The sequence below is a fragment of the Ylistrum balloti genome, unplaced genomic scaffold (genome assembly GCF_031769215.1).
Source record: "Ylistrum balloti isolate Yb309-2 unplaced genomic scaffold, AGI_CSIRO_Ybal_v1 Utg370104, whole genome shotgun sequence".
Taxonomy (NCBI): domain Eukaryota; kingdom Metazoa; phylum Mollusca; class Bivalvia; order Pectinida; family Pectinidae; genus Ylistrum; species Ylistrum balloti.
The window spans coordinates 766,007-777,761 of NW_026782129.1; the positions used below are offsets into that span (position 1 = coordinate 766,007).

At 35.6% G+C, this 11,755-nt stretch overlaps 1 pseudogene; it reads right to left on the reverse strand.

Moving 5' to 3' along the window:
* Window positions 1-281: 281 nt before the first annotated feature.
* Window positions 282-4,076, reverse strand: LOC132550124 (uncharacterized; annotated as a pseudogene).
* Window positions 4,077-11,755: the final 7,679 nt, after the last annotated feature.

Below are 11,755 nucleotides of genomic sequence, written 5' to 3' on the forward strand. Positions count from 1 at the left end.
TGATATGCGTGGAGGGGTGATTACCAGGTCAGTTCCCATATCAGTTGCTTCGGCAATCATCTTTTGGACAGGAGCGATGGTACAATGGCTGTTGTAAAGCCCACATTTATAGGATCCACCAGCTTCAGGCTTGGCGAGGCAAATGAAGCAGAATTTCTGGCCGCAGACACACACCATATGTTTACATGCTTGTGTGTGCTGTATCAACATTCCACATGTAGGACAGGCTCGGATCGACGGGCAACCTTTAAGGCCTACTATTGTTTTCAAGGAAGCTTCTTTCAAGATTTTAAGTCTTGGATCTTCTCCCGTACATGCAGTATTTCCGCAGCTAGTAATACCAGACGTTTTCCATTTACCGAGGCAATACCAGCAAAACTCATACCGTTCACCGCTTTTGCTGCAAGACAGACACAACACCCGTCTATCTTTGGAATTTTCTCGCATGCAGAATATTGAGCATTTTGGGCACTCTTGTATTCCAGCTGATTTTCGCATGTAGTTTTGAGAAAGTTTTGTCTCAAAATCATTCTTTTCTTCATCTGTTAGTACAGCGAGTCGCCGGACTATGAAATATTCCCATACTTGTCCACAGTATGTTGAATTTTCTCGATCTATATAGGGACAGTGGAACTGACATTTTCCAGCAGTAAGCAAACTTCTGCAATATGCAGTCAGAGATTCTGGACCTGTGGACGTGAAACAAAATCGCATTCAGACCATCAACGTAAGGTTACCGTTATCAGACGCATAAATATATTTAAAACAATCACTGAATACCAACACTAGGTATCCATATAAACGAGTTTCGATAGTTCTTTTTCGTTAGAGACACTTACTATAAGTGATATAATGTTGTGGATGTAAATATATTGTAGAGTTACTAACCAATGGCGTGTCCACATGGCATTTTTGCCCGTTGATTGTTGGGGTCATCATCCCATGTAATCATATCTGGTAGATCAGTTAATTCCACGCCATCGTCCAGCTGTTTAGGTTGGTGTTGTGGTGTGGGATCAGGGTCACTACCTCCCGGTAGTTGAAATACTACGAACAGCTGTGACCTGTCCTGGAGCTTATAATCAGACAGATACATCTTTTTCCCTTTTTTGGTCATCTCCAATTCTTTAGCTGTAATACATACATATTTTACAGGTATTATTTAATTAAAATTCAGTTGCATATTTATTTTATATGGTAATATATTTTTGTAACTAATTGATGCTCTACCTGCAAACAGGACATGTTGGCTTGTGGCTTCTATTCCGTTCCATTCGGAGATTTTTCTCATTAAGTCCTCAACAGATGCATCCTACAATTAATGGATAAAAGACGAATTAATCACATTCTAGTCATTATCTTTCATTCATGTTGAGAATTTAGGAAAATAACGTTTTAGTTCCGAAATCACATTAACACGTTGTATGCTTCCTGGCGGTAACAAGATGGTTGCGTCGATGTAGAATTGTGAATCGAAAATAAATGTTTGTTGATCAGAGGTATTTTCAGTTCATGGCAGTAATAAATGTGTTATAAACCTTTACGAATTATTTGCGTCTGGCCAGACCGAGACATTACTAATATACAAAGTTTATCTGCCGAAATATACGCTAACAAATTCCACTTAAAGACATCTGTGAATTTACTCAACGCCCTCTCGTTTACACTATCGGTCAGTAATGGCGGATGTCAGTCTTAAAGAGATAAACTCCCCAAGCATAAATCTGAAATCGATTGTTTACTACTCTTTTTTATCGCTATCACTTTAATTAATTTGTTAAAATAAAACTAAATTCTACTTCAAACAAATTTCAATTTATCATGAGTTTTGGAAAAATGCCGTTCGATCTTATAATAATGTTAAAACGTCGTCTATGTCATGGCTAAGGCCATACATACACAAGATGAAAGCATCCCCGAGGGTAGTAAATCAAAGGTATTTACATTTCGTAAAACATAATTCAGACAGAACTGACGAATTGTAAATAGCCTGGACAACCAGTCATGACTAGGCGGTTCAATGTTCAGCTAGGACATGCTTTTCTTTTCCTTTACTGATTTTAGCGCTCAGAGGTTTTCAAATTCGTAAAGAGTTTTCTCATCAAATATCGAAAATGATATATGAGTTGCTTTGATGGGAGGGAGGGAGATACAACAAGGGACTGGTTTTGAGTTCAAGTAACGGAAGAAGATTTTATCTAAGCATCTAAAGTATTCGTAACCAGGTTTGGTTTTTTCATTTATTTTTGTAAAATGTTTCCATTTCGCCCACTCATACATCACTGGACCCCAATATTGAGACTTAAAGAAAATGATTTGCATTTTGTAGACATTTTGCCATCTTACATACAGTGATAAAAATACTTATCATCGATCTGCTTGTAATAATAATTATAAAACGACCATGGATTATAAGACATTTCCCCTTTCTAATATCTGTCGATAATACTTCACAAAGGCATGTACTGAATAGATCTTTGTACAAATGTCACGGAAGAAACATCTTTCCAATTAATTATGCAAACTCGACAACATGACACGACTGTCAAGAACCGTATAAGGGTCCGAAAGGATGTTCTGAAGAAATCAGGAGGGAATACATTACGGTATGTTAGATGTATCTTTTAATAAAAATTCTCTTTAATTTGTTTTTTTATGACGATAGAATAAATCCCGAAAAAATTCGAAATCATGTTTGGTATCAAGATATCCATCAATATGTAGACATAAAAACACATTTGAATTATATTCCAATGTAAAACACTTTGAATAGCTATTTGGCGACTGTCAGTTTTGAAGTCTGTCTTCATTAAATACCGATACGAGATAAAGTAGTCCCATCAGTAACATACACATAGTAATTATACTTATTTTGTGTATATTTAAGGATATTTTTTCCCAGATGTAATAAAAACTTTATCATGTCGGCCATGACTACAGTGTTTTCTTTCAATAAGCTAACGGAATACCGAAGTTCCGAAGAACCGAAAGTGGCAGTTCCGAAGAACCGAAAGTGACAGTTCCGAAGAACCGAAAGTGGCAGTTCCGAAGAGCCGAAAGTGACAGTTCCGAAGAACCGAAAGTGACAGTTCCGAAGAACCGAAAGTGACAGTTCCGAAGAACCGAAAGTGAAAGTTCCGAAGAACCGAAAGTGGCAGTTCCGAAGAACCGAAAGTGACAGTTCCGAAGAAGCGAAAATGAAAGAGAAATACACACACACACACACACACACACACACACACTCATATTTCTCTATGTTAATATCCAAAAGGATAAACAACACAAAATACGAAAATGTATTTCACGGCGACAGTGTCATCGCGACTGATTTATTAAACAAACATGTAAATCATACACTAATCTGTTACAAATACACCATATACAATGTATGTATATATATGTCACTCCTTTCCATTAATAACTATTACATTTTACCGCAACAGAAACCCCACACAGATGAACTTCTGTTACATTTTACCGCAAAATAAAACCCCACACAGTTGAAATTGATAATGAGAAATAAAAATTTCTACGTCCGTGTGTCCCTACCTGTGACGCCGGAATGACACGTACAGGTAACACGCGACAGTACGACACTGGTCTTAATTTGCACGTGCAAATCATACACATAGCGCCCCATATTAGCGACTCATACCACAGAGAAAATAATTTCACCCTAATTCCAAACCGTCAAACGGTTGGAATTATATATATATGCGTGTGTGTACTACATATAAGGTGAAATACTATCTATGTTTCCTGATTCTGTCTAATAGAATTACAGTCAGTAAGTAGAGATTCTATTTTATCATACTTTTGTTTTTGTTTTCTATTGCTTTGTCCCATGTATAAGTGTATTTTGAGAGGTATATCATGCCGAATTTCACAAATTAAAGACGGAAACATAGCTATTTCTTGCCTTAATACTTGTAAATGTAATAGTTGTATCGCTGTATAATATACAGAGTACAAAGATCGATTTGTATCCAATATGTGAATTTACTTACTTTGTGTATGCTAAACGTTGTGTTCTTGTTACTGCCAGATGTAACAAGCAACTGTATCGTGTCGGCCATATCTAAAGGTGTTTCTGTAATGATAACGGAAAACCCTACTTTCTGTTTGACAAGTAATTTTCAGCGGTGACGTCATAGCAGTTATTTCGCAAGTAAAACGAAAACGGAAGATAAATTGTTGATAATAGTTGAAAGTCAGTTATACTCCAACAGTAATATACTGGACGAGCATGAACAGTATTCACGGAGAACTTGTCTAAAGTTTCTCAATGTTCCTGTGCCCCAAGGGCAAGACGCCCGTACCTTCAATGCGCTAGGTGCTGTCCGAGATATCTGTGACCGACGATTAGGAATCCAGGTACAACAACATTCCATTTCCAGATGTCATCTGGTAGGCCCTATCAGGAACGGGAAAGCATCAGTCATCATCCGTTTCGTTCGCTACACTGACAGGGAAAAAAATTGACTCCAAAAAGGAACTTAGGGGGTCGGGTATTCTCATTGTCGAGTCTTTGACAAAATCTCGACAAACTATTGTTCACGAGCTAAACCGTCGTAGACACGACAAGAAACTGTTTTCCTTCTGGACGAGAAACGGCAGGATCTTCGCCAAAAAAACCCAATGATTCCACGAAAACTCTAATAAAAACAATCAATGATATAAATGCCTTAGTTCCAGACTATACATACAGGCCCAAGTAAAAATAAAAAAAAATAGAATTTTTCACTTGCAATATCTATGGATTATCTATTTAAACATGCATACTAGTGATGATTGATTGTATGCTTCACATTTGTATCACTAATATCATACTGTATTTTTGCATTATGTTCTGTTATCTCCATGGCTGTATTTTTTTTTATTTGTCAGTAAAGTTTGTTATACTTATTTTCTCCTTTTTTTGGAGTAAGGACTTGGAGTTGGACTAAGGAGTTGTGTAAAAATACATTTCTCTTATGTACAGGTATATATATATATATCTACACACAATATACTACATTGTAACTAACGTGAACCGATAACTTCCTGTGTTATATTAGCGTGTTATCTTAGCGTGTTACTTTAGCAGTCACCTAAGTGTGTTGCCTAAACGCGCTACTTTAGAGTGTTATCCTACTTTGTACACTGTGTAGGGGTGCTACATAGTGTACAAAGTAATGTGGTACCTGCCTGGTACAATTAACATCTGTACATAGATTTAGTCCGCATACTGAATATTGATACTTACGAACTCCTTTTCTTTAATGAGTCCGTCCGTCCGTCCTTTTAAATGATCACACTTTGACTAAGGTATGTTATACAGGCAGATTATATACTGTGCTTGCTGCAACCTTATGTTAACGATAGTCCATTAGTATATTGTTTCTTACGTCTTAACGTATCCCCATATTATGCATGTGTCCGTCCGTCCGTAAACTTATCCTGGGTAGTGCATATATACCGTGTAGTGCTCCATCCTTATGCTGACGACAGTTCATGTGTATGTTGTCTTTTTTTTACGAATTCCTTTTTAATGCGTGCGTGCGTCCTTACGTTCGTCCACCCGTTAACTTTTTCTGGTACACAATGTTAAGTAAACAGTACGGCCGTATACAATATATATGTTTAAAAATGTAATCTATGGTGCATACAAGTTTACGCACTGTACAATATGTTAAACTACTTTACCAGTAAGTGTTTAATAACTGTTGTTTTTGTATGTGTAGTGAGCAAATATAAGAATGTGAGTGTTGTTCATAAGTGTGTATGTGAGTTTATACATGTGTGTGATGCACGTGTATGTACGCTATGTAGTGTTACATATATATGTGTGTATGTGTATGTGTGTTGTGTATATTTACAGCTATGCGTGTATGTTTTGGATATGTTTGGGATGCGTATGTTATGCATGTGTATGCGTGTGAGTATGTGCTGTGAATGTAAGTGCGTGTATGCGATGTAATGTTTGAGAGAGGGTGAGTATGCGCGTGTGTGAGGGTGTGTGTGAGTGCGTTGAGTATATATGAATGTATATTTATATATGCACTTAGGTATTGACGCGTGTTTGTGTTTTAGATGTATTATAGTTTGTACGTGTGTACATGCCCTATATATACAATATACTTGATTATTTCATGTACTTGTTGCTTAGAGTGTGCTGCCTTATATTTGGTTGTACATTAATATATGTAATTATAAGTGTGTATGTATATACTGTATATTGAAATATTGCCCTTTTTTACATGAAATTTTTCATTTTTGTATGCTCACATCAAGGCTTATTTTGTTCTTTTCTTCTCAGTTACGCAGATAAACAAAACCTTTTGCTGGTTTGCACACTGTCTACTATGCATGATACCGTTTCGCTATTTTGTAAACTTACGTCTCGGTTTATTTGATAATGGGTAATTCTTACATGTGTCACAGAATAGCGATCGGTATCTTCTGTTCAAAGGTCTACGGTAAAATGCGTTATGAAATCACTTCTATTTCTATCATTAAATCTCAGGTTAATTTTAAGCATGTTCGACTGTTGTCGTCTTTGTCTCTCTTGGTCAATCTATAGTTTAAATAAATTAACGCTCTCCTGTTTTCAAAATTTTGAATTTTCAGTAATCTTGTTGCTACTTTTATTGCAACATATGGACATTGAATCCAATCCTTGCTCGGGGCTTAACGAGCTATCGATTTTTCACCTTAATATCAGAAGTGTTAGGAATAAACTTGATTATGTAGAAGATATAGCAGGTGAGAATATGTCTAACAGAAACTCATTTAGATGATCAGATACCTACAGATGATTTACTTATAGCTGGATTTCATGAACCTTTTCGACTTGATAGGAATTTTGCTGGTGGAGGTGTTCTGGTCTACATAAACGATCTTCTAAAAGTAAACCGCTTAACGGAGTTAGAATTTCCCGGAGATAGGTAATTTGGATTAAAATCACACTAACCAATTCCTCCTTCATTATAGGTACAGCATATAGACCAGAAAATTCTGTGTTACCCTTTTGGGACAATTTGCGTACATCTATTAATAATGCTTTAACACCAAATATAATAGTAACTGGCGATTTAAATGTCGACTTACTAACTGCATCTACTAACCATTATCTTTTCGAAATTATAAGTTCTTTTAGTATGATTAATGTCATAAACGAACCAACTCGTACTGGACCAACTCGATCCAGCCTTCTGGATCCCATTCTCTTAACTCAGTCTATTTCTTGTATTGATTCTTCTATAATACCAGTTGATAAATCCTTCAGTGATCATGATAGCTGTACTGCTTGTGTTAATCTTCCATGTGCTTTTAAATCTATTTATAAGCGTAAAATTTGGCTATATAAAAGGGCTGATTTCCGAACGTTCAATAATCTTATTTCTAATTATGCTTGGAATGATCTTTCCCTTTGTAACGGATGCGTACTGTCAGTTCGTTACCAAGTTCTATCTTGGACCCAGTAACAGTTTAACAAATAGTAAAATGCCCACCATATATATACAAAATACTGGCCTGTCTACCTGACTCAAATAATGATATAAACTATACGAATTCAATAACTATACTCTAAACTACACCCGGTAGATAACTAACATTTATTGCACCTTAACACTGACATGTATAGAGTCTCAATACCAACTAAAACACTATATCACATATATACCCGCCACCCTGTGTCGGTAGTAACTAATTAACCTTTTACCACAACACCCGTTACTGTACAAACTTGACCGTGACACACTTTGACCACGTCAGCCTTCAACGCGACACACGTGCATTGACTGCGTCACCTTTTGCCTCAACCACTTGGACCAAGTCAGCTATACACTGTGTCTCGGCAAAACCTGTGCCTCGGTACCCTGTCACTGTACCTGATCAACTTCACATCACTGTGATCTCCCGTGACTTTGCACATTTGTATAAGACGTGTAAGAATTATTGGTTCCGATTTTAAAGGATTACAGTGGAGCCCTAACTTATTCAGCTAGGCCCAAACTTTTTCAGCTTGGTCACTGTTACCTTTTATTTTCAGCTAGAGATCCTTTGCGTTCGTCTGTCAGCATTCGAGAGAGAGCTTTTCGTCTGGTGGAACCTCTATTTATACGACTACCCATCTAATGAAATGCCTTCTTTCAAACAACCAATCAAAAGTGCCCTTTTTTTACAAACTACAGAAATAACTGCTACAAGTCTACACTGCTAATCCTTTATTGTGTAATGTTGTAAATCACATGGAATCAATCGTTTCACCTTAATTGTAACTCGCTTGATATTGCTTTGATATTGCTTGTGAACGTTTTACTGATATTTTTTTTAAATTTTGCGAATTCATGCATTCCATCTAAAGTAGTCACTATTAGACCTAATGATAAAACTTGGATGACCTCTGAATAAAGGAAAAAAATGAGAATTCGTGATAGGTTACATAAAATCGCGAGGTCAACCAAGCTTCTTTCGGATGTTTACAAATTTAAGTCTCAACGAAATAAGGTTAACAACATGAAAAACACGCCCGTTTATTATTTTATGAGAATGTTCATGGTATAATTGAAGAATTTGTGTCTTCTGATCTAAAATCTTATTGGAGACTTATTAAAAGGTTAATGAATTCAACTGGAACTTCACATTCTATTCCTTCTCTTGTAGATCCTCACAAAATAATGTTGTTACTAATGATGAAGACAAAGCTAACTTATAAAATGACTATTTTTGTAATATTACACAAGTCGATGATAGAAACACTGCAGTTCCTGTAGTTGAGTCTAAAACCAACAAAACGTTTAGTTCTGTAAGAGTAAATAGAAATGAAATCCGTGATGTTTAACAGATATTGAAGCTCGGAAAGGCCTCGGGTGAGGATGGGATAAGTCATCATATGTTAAGAAATACATCACAAACTGTTTGTATTCCACTTGAAATTATTTTTAACATGTCTTTATCGTCAGGTATATTTCCAGCCAATTGGAAAGTAGCAAAAGTTATGCCACTTTTAAAAAAGGTGACAGGCATTCTCCCTCTAACTATAGACCGATTTCTCTTCTATCTACTGTTGGAAAAGTCTTAAAAAAAAAGCGTGTTATTTTCAAACATCTACATAATTATTTCGTTGAAAATTCATTGTTTTATAAACACCAGTCTGGCTTTATGCATGCACATTCTACTGTATATCAGCTCATTGAAATTTATCACAATATTTGTATTGCTCTTGAAGAGAAAAAAACATGTATGTATGGTCTTCTGTGATATTTCTAAAGCATTCGATCGTGTTTTGCATAAAGGTTTGATGGCAAAATTAAAATCGTACGGACTTTGTGGTGAGCTATTTACGTGGCTAGAAAACTATGTATTTAATAAGCAGCAGAAAGTTTTCCTAAATAGTGTTTATTCTCAATTAGGTTCAAACTCAGCAGGGGTTCCTAAAGGTTCCATTCTTGGACCACTTTTGTTTCTTATATACATAAATGATATTGCCGATGTCCTTGAATCATCTGCTCGTCTTTTTGCAGACGATACTTCTTTACTAAAGTCTTCCTCATCATGTCTTGAAATCCAAACTGTCTTAAATAGGGATCTTGATTCTTTAAACTTTTGGGCTAAAACTTGGTTGGTTACTTTCAATCCAGACAAAACTGAGGTAATATTTATTTCTAATTCGATTGACATTGATGATGATTTAGACCTGAAGTTAGACGGGAAAGATTTGAATTTTACTGATCATCATAGGCACTTGGGGGTAAATTTTGATTCCAGTGCAAAATGGGGAGATCATATCAATGCTACATATATATATATGTTATGAAGAAAATCAATGTCTTAAGAAGGTTGAAATATTTGTTAAATAGAAATAGTCTCTTAAAAATTTACAAAGCTTTCATTTTACCACTTTTAGAGTATGCGTGTGAATTGTGGGACGGTTGCACTAATACTGAATCGGATAAATTAGAAAAAGCCCAAAGAGAAGCTGCTCGTATCATAACTGGCCTTCCTCCTTATACACGTATAGGAGATTTACATTTTGAAACTGGTTTAGATACAATTTGGAATCGTCGAAAACGAAGAAAACTTCAACTTTTATTTAAGATGCATAACAAGATAACTCCAGATTATTTAAACGATCTCTTACCACCTATTGTTGCAGATACTAACCAATACAATCTTAGAAATAACAATGATTATAGAGTTCCTCTATTTGGGCTTTCTCTTACAAACCTCTCTTTTATACCTTCTACGCTTCGTAGCTGGAACTTGTTAGATTTCTCTGTACGGTCACTACCTTCCATAAATTTGTTTAAAACCTCAATTACTTTAAATACACAACAATCCCCACCTATCTATTTTAGTTATGGTGAACGGAAGTTAAACATAATACATACTAAACTTAGACACAGTTGTAGTTCCCTTAAATAGATCTTTATCGAGTAAATCTAGCCGAAAATCCAGTGTGCTCCTGTGGACATCCTTGTGAGAATGCCTTTCACTTCTTCTTTGAGTGTCAAACTTTCAGAAATGAAAGACGCATTTTGTTCCATAATCTGGCTGAATTAGAAGTAGATTTGAATTTAGAGCTTCTTTTGTTTGGTAGTATTGATCTTTCTGAGGACCTAAACTATTTTGTCTTTACACATTTCATTAAATCCAGCAAAAGGTTTTAAAGATTCTTACACAGTGATGTATTTATGTCTGTGTGCGAATGCTTAATATGTATAATTTATGTTTAAGCCTATATCTGTATAAGCACGTATTTGAAAATGTATGATGGGAGAAGGCTCCAATAAGTTGTAATAACTTGTGCCCCATTCCCTTGTTCAAATTTATTTTGGCAATAAAATATGTTTAAACTAACTGTTGATAATAGAACGATGTATGAAACAGTCAATATCATAAATAGTATAAATATCTATATTTAGGTATACGACCGACAAAAAGGTATCACTCTACCTCTCTTTCTGCGAATTTAGCACGTAAACCACCAGTGATAAACATATATTTTCAGTGTGAAGATCGATATATATAATAAGTATGAATCAATCGATGTATCGATGAAAAAGTGTCTTAGAGACGTGTTTACAGTAAAAAAAAATCCAACTTTTTTCGAGGCTTGACTGGGATGATCCCCATACATACCATATACATACAGATATACGCTAAGAACGTTCATCAGATTTTGCAAACAAGAAATTTTGCTTTGTTTTCCACTGCGCTCATATATCTCGAAAAGTAAGTTCACTTCAAATTTCATAAGAATGTGTCTATCAGTGACGTATTCTTGCTGGACTTACTTCATCAAACTCCATAAGAATGTGTCTATGACACCATTTCTATCAGTGACGTATTCCAGATGGACTATGACATGTCTTGGGCACAAACTGTTTATTTTGAAGAATTCTCATTTGTTAGTCATAAAGTCATGCGTTTACGATGATTTCAATGACAGACACCTGGTGGACCTCAGTTTGACATGTTGGATGTCGTTAATATAAGCTAACCCTTCTCTGACATTTTATTCTTCTTGTTCAATATGTACTTTTGTTTCAGTGATCTCCATATCCGTTGTTCTGTTTCGTTCTTTTCCCTCGTTTCATTAATTTTAAGTATGGATTATAATTGTCTTGACATGTATGTTGTAGGTTCGAGTACTTCAGAGAAACATTTTGCAATTAAACTGTCCTGTTGTTAAAGACCAATAACAGTAGGCTACAACTTATTGTTTGACCCGATTTGGTGTGTTTAGCCCTATAGCAGTGTGCGTGTG